Raw genomic sequence first — 13,624 nt, forward strand, 5'->3', positions numbered from 1 at the left:
TCTATTTTGTTTTTCACCGTGACTGGACCAATTTACATTCCCACCAGCTATGTAGGAGAGTTCCCCTTTCACCATAATCCTGTCAACAGCAGTTTTTCTATTTTAACATTTGCCATTCTGACAGGGGTTAGGTCATATCTCAGTATGGTTTTGATCTGCATCTCCCTTATGATGAGGGATGTTGAGCATTTTTCCATATGCTTTTTGACTGTTCATATGTCTTACTTAGAGACTTTTTTATTCGGCTAATTTTCCCATCTTTTAATTGGGTTAATCATTTGGTTTCAGGAAAGCCAAATGAGTTCCCTGTGGACTCTGGTTGTCAGTCTATGTGAAGCATAGTTTACAAAAACATTCTCTCATTCCAAGGGTTGTTGATTCACATTAATTACTGTGTTTTGCTGTGCAGAAACTTCTTAATCTGATGTAATTCCACTTGTTGATTTTTGGAATTATTGCCTGTGCTTTGAGGATCTTATTTAAGAAATCTATGCCTATCCCAATGTCTTCTACCGTTTCCTCAGGGTTTTCCACGAATAGTTTTATAGTTTGAGATCTTAGGTTTAGATATTTAATCCATTTTGAGTTGATGTTTTTGTTAATAGTGAAGATGGGGGTCCAGTTTCATCTTTTTTCAGGTGGATACCCAGTCTTTCTAGCACAATTTTCTAAAGAGGTTTTCTTTTTCCCAATGGATTGACTAGAATCCTTTGCAAAAAATCAGTTGGCTGTATATTTGGGGATTTATTTTTGGGCTCTCTATTCTGTTCCAATGGTCCATCTCTCTGTCTTTGTGCCAGTACCATGCTGTTTTGATTATCATAGCTTTACAATATATTTTGGGGTGAGGAGTGAGATGCTTCCCACTCCACTCTTCTTGTGCAGGATTGCTTTGGCAATATAGGATCTTTTGTAATTCCAGACAAATTGTATGATTGTCTTTTTTAGATCTGCGAAGAATGTCTCTGGCATTTTGATTGGGATTGTGTTAAATATGTATATTAATTTGGGTAGAATTGCCATTTTGATTATATTAATTCTTCCAATCCAGGAACATGGGATGTCTTTCCACTTTTTTGTGCCATTTTTAATATCATTTTTAATATTTTTTATCTTGATTTTGTATCTTGCCTCTTCACTACATTCATTTACTACTTTGAGAAGTTTTTTCATGAATACCTTTCAGTCTTCTATGTATACTGATATGTCATCTGTAACTAAAGACATTTTCAACTCTTCTTACCCTATTTTAATGCCTTTTATATCATTCTATTTTCTCATTGCATTGGGTAGGACTTCCAGCACTATAATGTAAAGGATAAAGTGGACATCCTTGCCTAGTACCAGTTTTTAGTGAAAAAAAATTCAACTTTTCCCAATTCAGTATAATGTTAGTTATAGAATTTTCATATATGGTTTTTATTGTGTTGAGAGATGACTCTATTTTTGCCAATTTTGCTAAGAGTCTTAATCATGACGTGATTCTATATTTTGTCAAAGCTTTTTCTGCATCAATTGAAATGATCATATGGTTTTTATCTTTCTTTATGTTAGTATGGTGTATTACATTTATGTTCTTGCATATGTTGAATCACCCTTGTATCCCTGGAATAAAATCTACCTGGTTGTGATGAATAATTTTTGTTATATGTTTTTGGGTATGATTTGCAAGTATCTTGTTGAGAATTTTTGCATCTATGTTCATCAGAAATATTGGTCTGTAGTTTTAATTTTTGTCATGTCTGTATTTTGGGGGAGGAATGAGAAGGTTTTGTAAAGTGAATTTGGGAGGATTCTTCCCTTTTGGATCTTTGGAAATTATTTGAGTAGAATGGAAGCTAACTCTTCTTTTTCTTTTTTGGGAGGTTATTACTGATTCATTCTCATTACTTTTTATAGATTTATCTATCTGTAAGGCTTCCTATGTCCTTCTGATTCAATCTTGGTAGATCATATGTGCCCAGGAATTTGTCCATCTCATTCAGGTTCTCCTGTTAGCATAAAGTCATTCATAGTATCCTCTAATGATGTTTTGTATTTCTGTTGTGTCTGTTGTAATATTGCCTGTTTCATTGAAAATTTGATTAATTTGGTTCTCTTCTTCTTAATCTGCCTAGCTAGTGGTGTGTTAATCTTGTTAATATTTTCAAAGAACCAGCTTTTGCTTTCATTTATTTTCTGTATAGTTCGTTTATTTTCTATTTCATTTATCTCTGCTCAAATCTTTATTATTTCTTTTCTCCTGGCATTTTTTCTTTTCTTTTTTATTGTTGTTTTCCCATTCCTTGAGGCATGATGTTAGGTTGTATGTTTGCCACCTTTCTATCTTTTTTATGTTTACTAGTTGCTATAAATTTCCCTCTTATGACTGTTTTTGCAGTGTCCTATACATTATGAAAACTCATGTGCTCATTATCATTTGTTTTCATAAATCTTTTAATTTCAGTCTTAATTTCTTTAGTAGCTGAGACTTCATTCAGAAATAAGTTGTTTAGTTTCCATGTGTTTATGTAATTTCAAATGTTTTTCCTGAAACTACTATCAAGTTTAATTCCATCATAGTCAGATAAGATATTGGAAATCATTTCTATGCCTTTAAATATGTGAAGGCTTGATTTGCGTCTTATCATATGGTCAGCCTTTGAAAAGGTTCCATGTAAGGGTGGGAAAAATGTATATTATGTGGTTTTAGGGTGGAAAGTTCTATAGATGTCTGTCAAGTCCATTTGATTTATGGTGTCATTTAGGTCCTATATCTTTTTGCTTATTCTTTGTCTAAAAGATCTGTCTAAGGGAGAGATGGGGTGTTGAGAACCCCAATGATTATAGTGTCACAACTTATCTTTGCTTTTTGATCTAGCAGTCTTTCTTTCACATATTTGGGTGCTCCTGAGTTGGGTGCATATATATTTATAAGTGTTATTTTTTCTTGATGAATTAACCCTTTTACTACCATATAATGCCCTTCTTTGTCTCTTCTTACGGTTTTGTCTTAAAGCCTAGTTTGTCTGAAATCAGTATCACGACTCTAGTCCTTTTTTGATTTCCATTAGCATGGAATATCTTTCTCCAGCCCTTCATTTTTAGTCTGTGTATATCTTTATCTTTTTTTTTTTTTTTGGAGAGGTTTTTTGCTATAGGGCATGTGTGCTCACCAGACAGAGAGAGACAGAGATACAGAAAGCGAGAAATCACGCCCCAGGGGGGATGGTCACGCTGCAATCCCTTCTCCTCCATTCTCCTCTCGGGATCTTGGGCATGCACTCACATGCACCCGACGTGAGTTTTAAGCCACCGGGTCCTGGAGGCGAACCGCAGTCGACTATGTGGGAGTCCAGCGACATAGCCATTACGCTAACTACTGGTTCCCTGTACATCTTTATCCATGAGGTGCATTTTTTTGTAGCCAACAGATTGAGGACTTATTTTTTTTCCCAATCAGAGTATTCAATCTATTAACATTCAAAGTTATTATCAAGATTTCCAGATTTGCTCCTATCATGAAGTTAATGATTTTCTTGGTTGTTTTTTTATCCTCTTATTTTTGTCTCTCTGGTTTTAGTTTTCCCAGTATAATATTCCCTTCAGAATGTTTTGAAAAGCTAGCCTGAGGTTGGTAAATTCTTTCAGGTTTTGTTTACCTGAAAATGTTTTATCTTTTCTTCCCATATGAAGGATAATCTTGCCAGGTATAGTAATCTTGGTTGAAATTGATTTTAATTTAACACTTTGAATATATTTCCCCGTTCTTTCCTTGCCTTCATTGTTTCCGAAGAGAGGGCCAATGTTAACCTAATGGGACAATCTTTGTAAATAATTTGATGTTTCTCTCTTGCCAATTTAATGTCTTATCTTTTCTGTGGTTTTGGCCAATCTGGCTCTGATGTGCCTTGGAGAAAATCTTTTTGTCTTGGGGTCCTTTGTATTTGTTCAGTCTAGATATTTGAATGCCTCTCTAGATTTAGCAAGTTTTCTTCCAGGATTTCATAGAATAGATTATCAATGCCCTTATTGTTTTCTTCACCTTCTGGAATATCAGTTGTCCAGATGTTTGGGCACTTAATGGTATCTAGTATTATTCATATATTGTCTTAGTTATTCTTGGTAATTTTCTGTCTTTTTGATATTTTTTCCTAGGTCAGAGGTTTTTGTCTTCTACATCCAAAATTAGATCTGCTGTGTGATCTAATCTGCTTTTAATACTTTTCAGGGAGGCTTCAATTTCTTGTATAACAGTCTCCATCTCTAACAATCCCACTTGATTCCTTTTTATTGTATAAATTTCTTCTTTTGCATCATGAAAGGTTTTCCTCATCTCCTAGAGTTCGTTGTCTCTGTTCTCTTACATCTCATTTAGTTTTGTCACTATAAATAATGAATTGTTTATCTGACATTTCCGCAGTATTATCTGTGGATGATGAGGAATTTATGCTTTCCCTTGGGGAGAGATATATTTTTGGTTTCTCAAATTTCTTGTGTCTCTGTGATGGTTTCTAGTCATCAGGGAAGCTAAACATTTCTTCCTAAATTCTTTAAGTTAATTCCGAGTGTTCAAAGCAAGCAGGAAGAGGTAATTATTGATCTCTCTGCTATTCTGCCTCTCTGATGCTCACCTAGCAACTTGCACTGTTGTCTCTGCACTTGGATAATTCATCTCAGTTTCTAGAGAACAGGTGTACCTGGAGCTGAGTTGCTGAGTCTCAGTTGAAGAAGAGAGAAGAGGTCAGTGCTTCAGGAAATGCTGAACTCTGAAAATTCAGAGGCATAAGGCAGGCAATGAACCACAGTATCTCTGTAGCTCAATGTCCCTGCCTTTCAGTGTAGCCAGGCCTGTCACTGAGGCAGACATCTTAATTGCACAAGGAGCAGGGGAAAGATGGACTTTTCCAAGTCCCAGTGAACACACCTGAGAGTACAAAGGCCACAGAGTGCAGTTTCTGTAGCTCCCCATTTCTTCGTGTACAACAGACTTTCCACCTGGTATCATTTATCCTTTGACCTAAAAAATTTCCATTAACATCTTATAGTGTAGGTCTACTGTCAATTATTTTTTTAATTTCTAGTTTCTCTGAAAAAGTATTTATGTATTTCACTTTCACATTTATCAAAAAGTATCATATAATTCTTGAAATCTATTTTTATTTTTTAATTGCAGCTTTTAGAAAATTTTATGGCTAAAAATGTATATTGGGGGCCAGCAGATAGCATAATGGTTATGTCCTGGACTCCCACATGGCTTACTGGGGTTCTAGCTGTGACCTAGTAGGTTGAAAATCATGCTGGACACATCTGTGTGCATGCCCAAGATCCTGGGAGGAGAATGGAGAACGGATTGTGACATGGTCATCTCCCTGGAGAGTGATTTCTCTTTCTCCCACTCACTGTCTCTCTCTCTCTCTCTCTCCAGTGAATGTACATGCTCTAAGGTACAACTCACAACTCTCTTTTTTAAAAAAGAAAAATTATATTAGAGATAAGGACACCCTGCTATAAAGAATGACAGTGAATATGGTTATTGAATGATGATTTTACAAAATTTATGTTTGAGGGAACCAGCAGTTAGTGTAATGGCTATGTCGCTGGACTCCCACGTAGTCGACTGCAGTTCGCGTCCTGGACCCGGTGGCTTAAAACTCACGCCGGGCGTGTGTGCGTGCATGCCCAAGATCCTGAGAGGAGAATGGAGGAGAAGGGATTGCGGCGTGACAAACCCCCCTGGGGGGTGATTTCTTGCTTTCTGTCTCTATGTCTCTCTGTCTGGCGAGCGCACGTGCCCTATAGTGAAAAACCTCTCAAAAAAAAATTATGTTTGATAATAAAGTTTTTCAGTTACATTATTTACCAAAAGAGAACTACTGTTCCTTTATCTCTTTACTTCTAAGTATAACTCACTGTCATTGTGACACAGTTTATTTTCATCCCAATTGCCCTTCCAATTTTTCCAAACTTTGTCTTTCTTGACTACTTACAAAGAGTAACTAAATTGTTACTCTGTAGAGTTCCTTGGGTCCAGTAGGTGGTGTGGTGGTTGAGGTACTGGACTGCCACATGGCTGACCACCATTAGAGTCTTGGACCTGGCTGCTTGCTTTTTGGGACCAATATGTGGCATAGTGGCTAAGGTGTTGGACTCCCATGTAGTCTACCATGGTTCAAGTCCTTGACCCAGCAGCTTGGAACCCACCCTGGGCACATGTGTATATGTGCCTGTGCACACGGGCCCAAAATCCTGAAAGGAGAATAGAGAAGAGAAGGGATTGTAGCGTGGCTTTCCCCTCAGGGAATGATTTCTTGCTTTCTGTCTCTCTGTCTCTCTCTCTCTTTCTTGCAGATGCATGTAACATATAGCAAAAAATCTCTAAAAAAAGGAGTTCCCTAAAATAAACTTACAATTTAATTTCGACCTTGAAGCTGATTAATACATGTGTAATAGCACTATCACATGAACGTAGAGGAAGCATGCAGTAAAACCAAAAGTGGTGTCTAGTTGGCCAGTATATTATCTGGTAAGACATTTTAACTATTTCACATTTCTACTTAGCATAAACAAAATGAATCGCTTCCAAGGTGTTGTCACGCTCAGCATTTTTACTGCTTGCTCTTACAGTTCTTCCCAGCCACAGTGGCACAGCAGTGGTGCAGAGCTCTGTGATGCTGGGGCCATGTGACAAGGTCCCAGGACACATCTCAAGGTCTCTTTATGCGTGTCAGGCACACATGCAACATTCCTGTTGTCTGGGCTGGTGTTAGGAGAAGATTTAAGTGTAGAGATGCTTTTGAAGGTATTTCTTTCTCTCTCTCTGTACTTTCTCTATCTCATGAGAAAATAAAACAAAATAAGTCACAATTTTACTCTTCTCACTGAGTCATATGGAAGAAAATGAGCATTTATAAGTAAAAAAAAATTGCTATATCCAGTAAGTGGTGTTCTACATTGGCAAGATGATAAGAAAAATAAAATAATAAATTTATAAAATTAGATAAACAAAAATGCAGAATGTGTCCCATTTCTCAAAAGCTAAAATAAAGGGAAAAAAGTTTTTTAAAAACTGCTTATCGATTGATATTATTGTGCTGTGAGAAAGCTAGAAATAATTTTATACAAAAAATAAATAATAATGATAAAATATTAAAAAATATATCGTATCTTTTTAACGTTGAGGCACATGTTTTACTTTAGAAAGAACAATTCTGGGGACCAGCAGTTAGCGCAATGGCTATGTTGCTGAACTCCCATGTAGTCGATGGCGGTTCAAGTCCTGGACCAGGTGGCTTAAACTCACACCGGGCATGTGTGTGTGCATGCCCAAGATCCTGAGAGGAGAATGGAGGAGAAGGGATTGAGGCGTGGCGATCTTCCTGGGGGTGTGATTTCTTGCTTTCTGTCTCTGTCTCTGTCTTTCTGGCGAGCCCATGCGCCCTATAACAAAAACCTCTAAAAAAAAAAAGAAAGAAAGAATAACTCTGACTTTTACATTCTTAATGTACTTTGTCCAAACAGGAAACCAGTTTAAGCCAATATTTTAATAAAGTTAATAATCTAAAGCATTTTCCTCCATAGGATGCTTTCCTTTCAGTACGTAGGCTCTAAAATGTCAAGTGACTAATTAGTTATAAAGAATTTATAGAATAAGAAGTTCTAAGTTATTATGACTGTTAACAGACACTAAAAAATTTGCACACCTGACTGGGAGTTATTAACATAATTATTCTTTCTGTAAAGACCAGACTTAGTTTACTAAATACTAAAAGGGGCCATAAAAAAGTTTGTGGAAAAAGTGTATTATGAAAGATTACATATAAAATTCAAAACTATTTTTCATGAAAATAAATCTTGTGCTTTAATTCCATTTCCATAAATGTTTGGAAGTTCCCTGATACTATCATAAAATCTAGAGAAAAAATCAGTGGGTTTCCAAGACTTCACCTAATTGCAGCATGTTCTTTCCTTCAGCTTTTTTACCATTCGGTTTTTGCAATATTTTGCCACTGTTTCTGTGTCTCCTTTTGATCCTTTTCCTTGGTTTTAGTCATTTTACTCTATTTCTAGGACAGTATGGTACCTTTGAGGAACAGTGGAATAAGGATCGAAAAATCACTGAACTGGACCAGCTCTCTCACCCAGTGGTGAAAGGTATTGGATTCCCCATAATCAACTGTGGCTTGAGTCCTGGCCCTGGTGGCTGAACAAAACACACCAGGTGAATGAGTATGAATGCCCCAAATCCTGACAGGTTGGATAATGGAGAAGGCGTTGTAGTATGACCAGACCCCCTGGGAGGTGCTTTCTTCCTCTTTCTCTGTCTTTCTGTCTCTCTCTGGAAAGTGTATATGCCCTCTGGCAATTAAGAGAAAGATTTTTTAAAAATTACCATCCTGGGACGAGCAAATGGCATAATGGTTTCGTCACTGGACTCCCACATAGTCAAATGTGGTTTGAGTCCCAGACCCTGAGAGGAGAATGGAGGAGAAAGGGTTGTGGCATGGCCATCCCTGCCGGGGAGTGATTTCTTGTTTCCTGTTTCTGTGCCTCTCTCTGTTGCTCCAGCGAGCAAACATGTCCTATAGCAAAAATCTCTCTTACAAAAATTATTGTCCTAAGGAGGTCATAAGGTCCTTTGCATTCCATTACTCAACCTACTTAGTCCCTTGATATCACCACCTGAATATCAGCTTTAGGAAAACAAGCTGGAGTAGTCATCTCTCGTCTTCATTCAGGGACTATCAGTGAGCTAATTTCAGATGAGCACTTGCTGCCATGTAGTTGCACCATACTCTTCTGACAGAAGGTATAAATTCTTCGTATCTCAAGTGTGGACCCAGATATCAAGTATGAGAGGCCAAATGGAAGTGCCTGTCACATTTTCAAGGAATAAATATTTCTTCTCCCACCTAAAAGATATCGGCAGAGCTTGACCTATGGGCCAAATTCGTTAGCATCTGAAGTTGTACTGGTAGCTCTGTGCTGCCTCTTTTCTCGTCCCTTCTTTCTTAAGTTTACTCTTTTCTCACTCTGCTTTCCTTACCCTAACACTCACAGGGATGATATGTATCCTTAAACATTGGTGCTGATGACAGAGTTTTCCCCTTCATTCCCTGGCAGACCTCTGGGACTCTAGGTCCCTGGCCATCCAGCCCCACCTTGCCACACTGCAATTTGCTGTACTGGCATTGCATACACCTCTGCCTGGCAGAGGGAGAAATCAGGGCAATGGCTGGTGCCAGATTCCCCTGCATCATACTCTGGGCATGGGGCATGGACCCTCCTTCCAAGCTCCTTTCTGGGCTAGAAGCAGGATGATGGTTAACTTTCACTTTTGAAATACAGTATTTCTAGACGTGGAATTCTAAGTTGGCAATGTTTTGCTTACAACTTTAATGTTGCACTGTTTGTTTGTTTGTTTGCTTTGTATATTTTCTGATGAATAGTTGACTGCCATTCCAATCGTATAATGCATCCTTCTAACTACTTTTAAGTTCTTTTCGTTATCCTACTTTGAGGGGTTTTTGTATAACTTTATTTTTTGCTTTGGGCTTTCCAAGCTTCTTGGATTTATGGGCCTACAGATTTTATCAAATTTGAAAAAATTTTAGCCACTGTTTTTTGAAGTATTTTCCCTTGCTACTTCTCATTCTAGGTTGCCACTTATACCATGGTTAACTGCTTGTATTGTCTCACAAGTCATCGATGATTTTTGTTTAATTTTTCTGCACTTCATGCTTCAGTTTTGTAGACAAAGAATGTTATTCCCTTGTCTTCTAATTCACTTATCTTTTATTTTGCAGTGCTTAATATGCTTATATGTTTCAGGCTTTAGTTTTATATATTTTTATCTTTAGAAGTTTTATATTTGTCTTTTCCTTCATTTCTTTTTCTCTTTTCATTATGTTTGTACTTTCCTCTACATTCTTGATCATATGAAGCCTATATGTAGCACTCAATATTATTTTCTGCTAATTTAATAATTTATTGCTATTTCTGAGTTTGTTTTTATTGATTTTTTTTTTAATTGGGCAGAAGACAAGTGTACTCACCAGACAGAGAAAGAGAGAAAGGAGGTCCCAAGAAAACATAGGTCACACTGCAATTCTTTTTCTCTCATTTCTCCATCCTGTCAGGATGTTGGGTATGAATGCCCTTGTGTTCAGCATGTTTTTTTCAAACTGCCGGGGTTAGGATTTAAACCTGGTTGGCCAGGGGAGTCTGGCCCTTTATGCACAAGGCTGACTTGCTGACCTCACATGGGGCTGGCCCTAGTGAGATTTTTTATTCCAGTTGTGAATGATATTATCCTGCTTCTTTGCTTTTCTGATAATTTTTAAATGGTATTCTAGATTATGTTATTTATGTGACATTTTTATATTTCTTTAAAGAATCCAAGGCTTTGATTGGGCATGCAGCTACCTAGATTCTGTTGATTTGCTCAAGCTTTTCTTTCTTCTGTTTTGTTTTAAGAGAGTTTTTTTTTTTTTTTCTTTTGCTATAGGGCACATGTGCTCACTGGAGAGACAGATAGACAAAGTGAGAAATCACCCCCAAGAAGGGAAGGCCATGCTACAATCCCATCTCCTCCATCTTCATTCTCCTGTTGGAATTTTGGGCACTCACGCCCACGGGCCCATTGTGAGTTTTAAGCTACCGACTCAAATTGCTGTTGACTACCTGGAAGTCCAGTGATGTAACCATTACACCATCTGCTGGTCCCTTGCTAAAGCATTTCTTTCATGTGTTGGTATTTCTTGTGCAGACAACCTTTTCTCTGGTTACCTAGTCCCCAAATTGAGTCAAGGCCCTTCTAAATACTCTACATTATGCTTCTTATTAGGTTTCTCCTAATATTCAGGACCTTAAGTAAAGCCTGGCAATTTACTTCTGGCAGTTCTTTCATTGTCTTTTGTATGCACATACTAGTATTTAACCAAAATCACAGAGAGACCTCTGTAGGCCTGCGGAACAACTTCTCTGTGTAGACCCGCCTGTCAGTTCCTATCCCATGGATTCTAGGCTTCTGGACATGCCTGAACTCTGTCTACATAGGCAGAAACTGAGACCAGGGAGCTCTTCTTCGGGTGCCTGTTCTCTGTGCTTCAGGGTGGAAACTGCTTCTGGGGAGTAAGGTTGATCGGCCATAGAACTTGCCTCATTATTTTTCGCTTTTCTTGAAGACCAAAGCCCTACTCTGTCTGTTTTCAGACACCTTAGCTAGTTTTGTAGCTCTGTCAGGAAAGCAATCCCCATAGCATTTCCCAATTCTTCACAGCCAAAAGTGGAATTTACTAGCTTTATATATTTTGTTCTTAACATGTATGTTCTTTTAATAGTGTGTCCTTCTTTTGTTTTGAAATAGTCTTATATGTCTCATTATAAGATGTCCAATTTTCCCATTTTAAAATATTTCATGTAGCAATTTGTATACCTTGTTATTGAAAGCATGGTAGAACATACCTCTCAAGCCATGTGGGCCCGATTTGTTTGTTTAGTTTTCATTTTAAATCACCATTTTAATTGATTCCTTAATGGAAACTTTTATATTAAAGCTTGTATCTGCTTTTGTGGATTTCTTTCCTCAGCCTTCTCTTTCATTTGTTGCCCGGTAGCAAAGTTTTGTCTATTCCCCTGGAAACCAATTTTTCAAAGATATCACATCTTTGAATTTTACTGTAGTCATTTTTCTCTATTTCATTGAGTCTGACAATTATTTATTCTTATTCATTTCCTATTTCTTTTTGAGGGGTTATCTTATTGTCCTTTTTCTAGTTTTTTTAAAAAAAAATTTAAAAATCTTTCTTAATTCCTGATAAAATATATTTTGAATGCTTAAACATAAAAAAGAAACAACAGAAAAATTGGAAATAATAAAAAAAATAGGCAGTTTGCACAGGGTAAAGCCTTTCTGTAACTTAGAGATATGTGTATAAACACTAAACATTTTAGTAGTCAGAGGAATGATATGCAATTTTATGTTATCAAGTTGCTAGACAGTAGAGAGTTATATAATACCCTAGGTGGACAAGCTTTGGAACCGAACAAATAGAGTCACATATTACTGATGGGTGTTTAACTTACTGTCAAGAGGATTCTGGCAACGGTTAGTATGATTAACATATATGCCATAAAATCCAGTAATTCTGTCCATGATATATTCTCTGGAGAAAATCCAGTGGAGCATCAGCTCCTTGAAATCAGACCTCTTGTTCATTTTGCTCACTGATGCGTAGAATGGGGCCTGACACTTACTGGGTGCTTAAGGCCTACTTATTGAATTGAATACCCCCTCACTCAGTGTACAGTGATCCGAGTAGATCCGTGTGAAAATGCTCCTTGCGGCATGATCCCCAATAGCAAATAGTCCTCACTGGTTTATTAATGAGGGAACACATATGGGAAATGTGGTACCTATGGTGCAGTGAGAAGCCATAAGCTTCAAGTGACATAGCATGTGGGGTGACGAGTAGGCATCAGCAATAGCTCAAAGCAATATATCAATTGAAAAGATAAAAAATTAATATTAAGCAACTTTATGTTTTAAAGGAGGCATGCATTAAAGTCCTAAATTAAAGTCCTACCACTTACTGTAGGTAGGAGAATGGAGATAAGAGAATGTACCACTGGGCCCAGCCACAGTGGCACAGCAGTAATGCAACACTCTGCAGTGCTAGCGGCCACATGAAGATTGGGATTTGGTTCTGGTTGACCTGTGTGTGTTGAGAGAATTGAGGAGTTGGAAGGTTTCAGGTAGGGTTGGAGGAGTGGGCCCTGGCATGAGATCCTGTTGGCAGTGCTTACCCTTCTCTCTCTCTCATGAAATGAATAAATATTGTAAAAATATAAAACAAACAAACAAACAAAAAACAGAAAAAAGAATACAAAACTGAAGTTAAAAAATAAAATGGGCGGAGGGGCCCTGCGCTGAGCGAGGCGGCGGGAGGCGGGCCCCCCACCCGGGGCTCTGCCCGGCATTCAGCTGCCTCTCCAGGACGGGCGTTGTGGCCTCCGGACCAGCAAGCTGAAGCCGAAAACAAGGATTGAGAACTTGCAACTATAAGCAACAGAAAGAATCTTTAGCTGTCTTAAACCAGTCGAGAAATATATTATATAGAAGGACTTTCTCTACCTATGGACAGTGAGAAGATGATGATTGCCAGCCCTGCATTGCCTCAGGGAAGAACAGGAACTACTCTACCATTCTTGAGGAAGCCAGATACCCGAGGATAGCTCATGCTGTAGAGCCCAACGGCACCATTCCTACAATGGGGGATCCGCATGAGACCCACCCTTGATCCAACATTGAATGGAATCTATGATCCCTATTGTTGAAAACTTTAAACTTGTGGCCCTTCTCCCTTTACTTGCAGGTATCACATTTTCAATGGTTCCCCTGGAAGACAACTGTATATAGCAGAGATAGTGTAATGGGAGAGGGGGAAAGGGCAGAGGGTCAAAGATAGGATAAAAAACATATATGTATGTATACATTGTATGAAAGTAGAAATGGAATATTATTGATGATAACATGCTTGATTAAGTCACTATGTAGTTTGTCCTAGATGGGAAACTACATTTAGAATGTTGTGATGATGCTCAGGGAATGAGTGTTAGGTAATATAATATTAAAAAAAAAAAA

At 37.8% G+C, this 13,624-nt stretch overlaps 1 long non-coding RNA gene across 1 annotated transcript in view; it reads left to right on the forward strand.

Annotated features, from left to right (window-relative positions):
- Window positions 1-13,624, forward strand: part of LOC102480894 (uncharacterized) — a 34,952-nt gene that overhangs the window by 18,030 nt on the left and 3,298 nt on the right. The window contains exon 2 of the long non-coding RNA XR_333358.1: window positions 8,050-8,200. This is a non-coding gene — a long non-coding RNA (uncharacterized LOC102480894). The remainder of the gene's footprint in view (window positions 1-8,049; window positions 8,201-13,624) is intronic.

Source organism: Tupaia chinensis, unplaced genomic scaffold, assembly GCF_000334495.1.
Source record: "Tupaia chinensis unplaced genomic scaffold, TupChi_1.0 Scaffold000046_2, whole genome shotgun sequence".
NCBI lineage: Eukaryota > Metazoa > Chordata > Mammalia > Scandentia > Tupaiidae > Tupaia > Tupaia belangeri.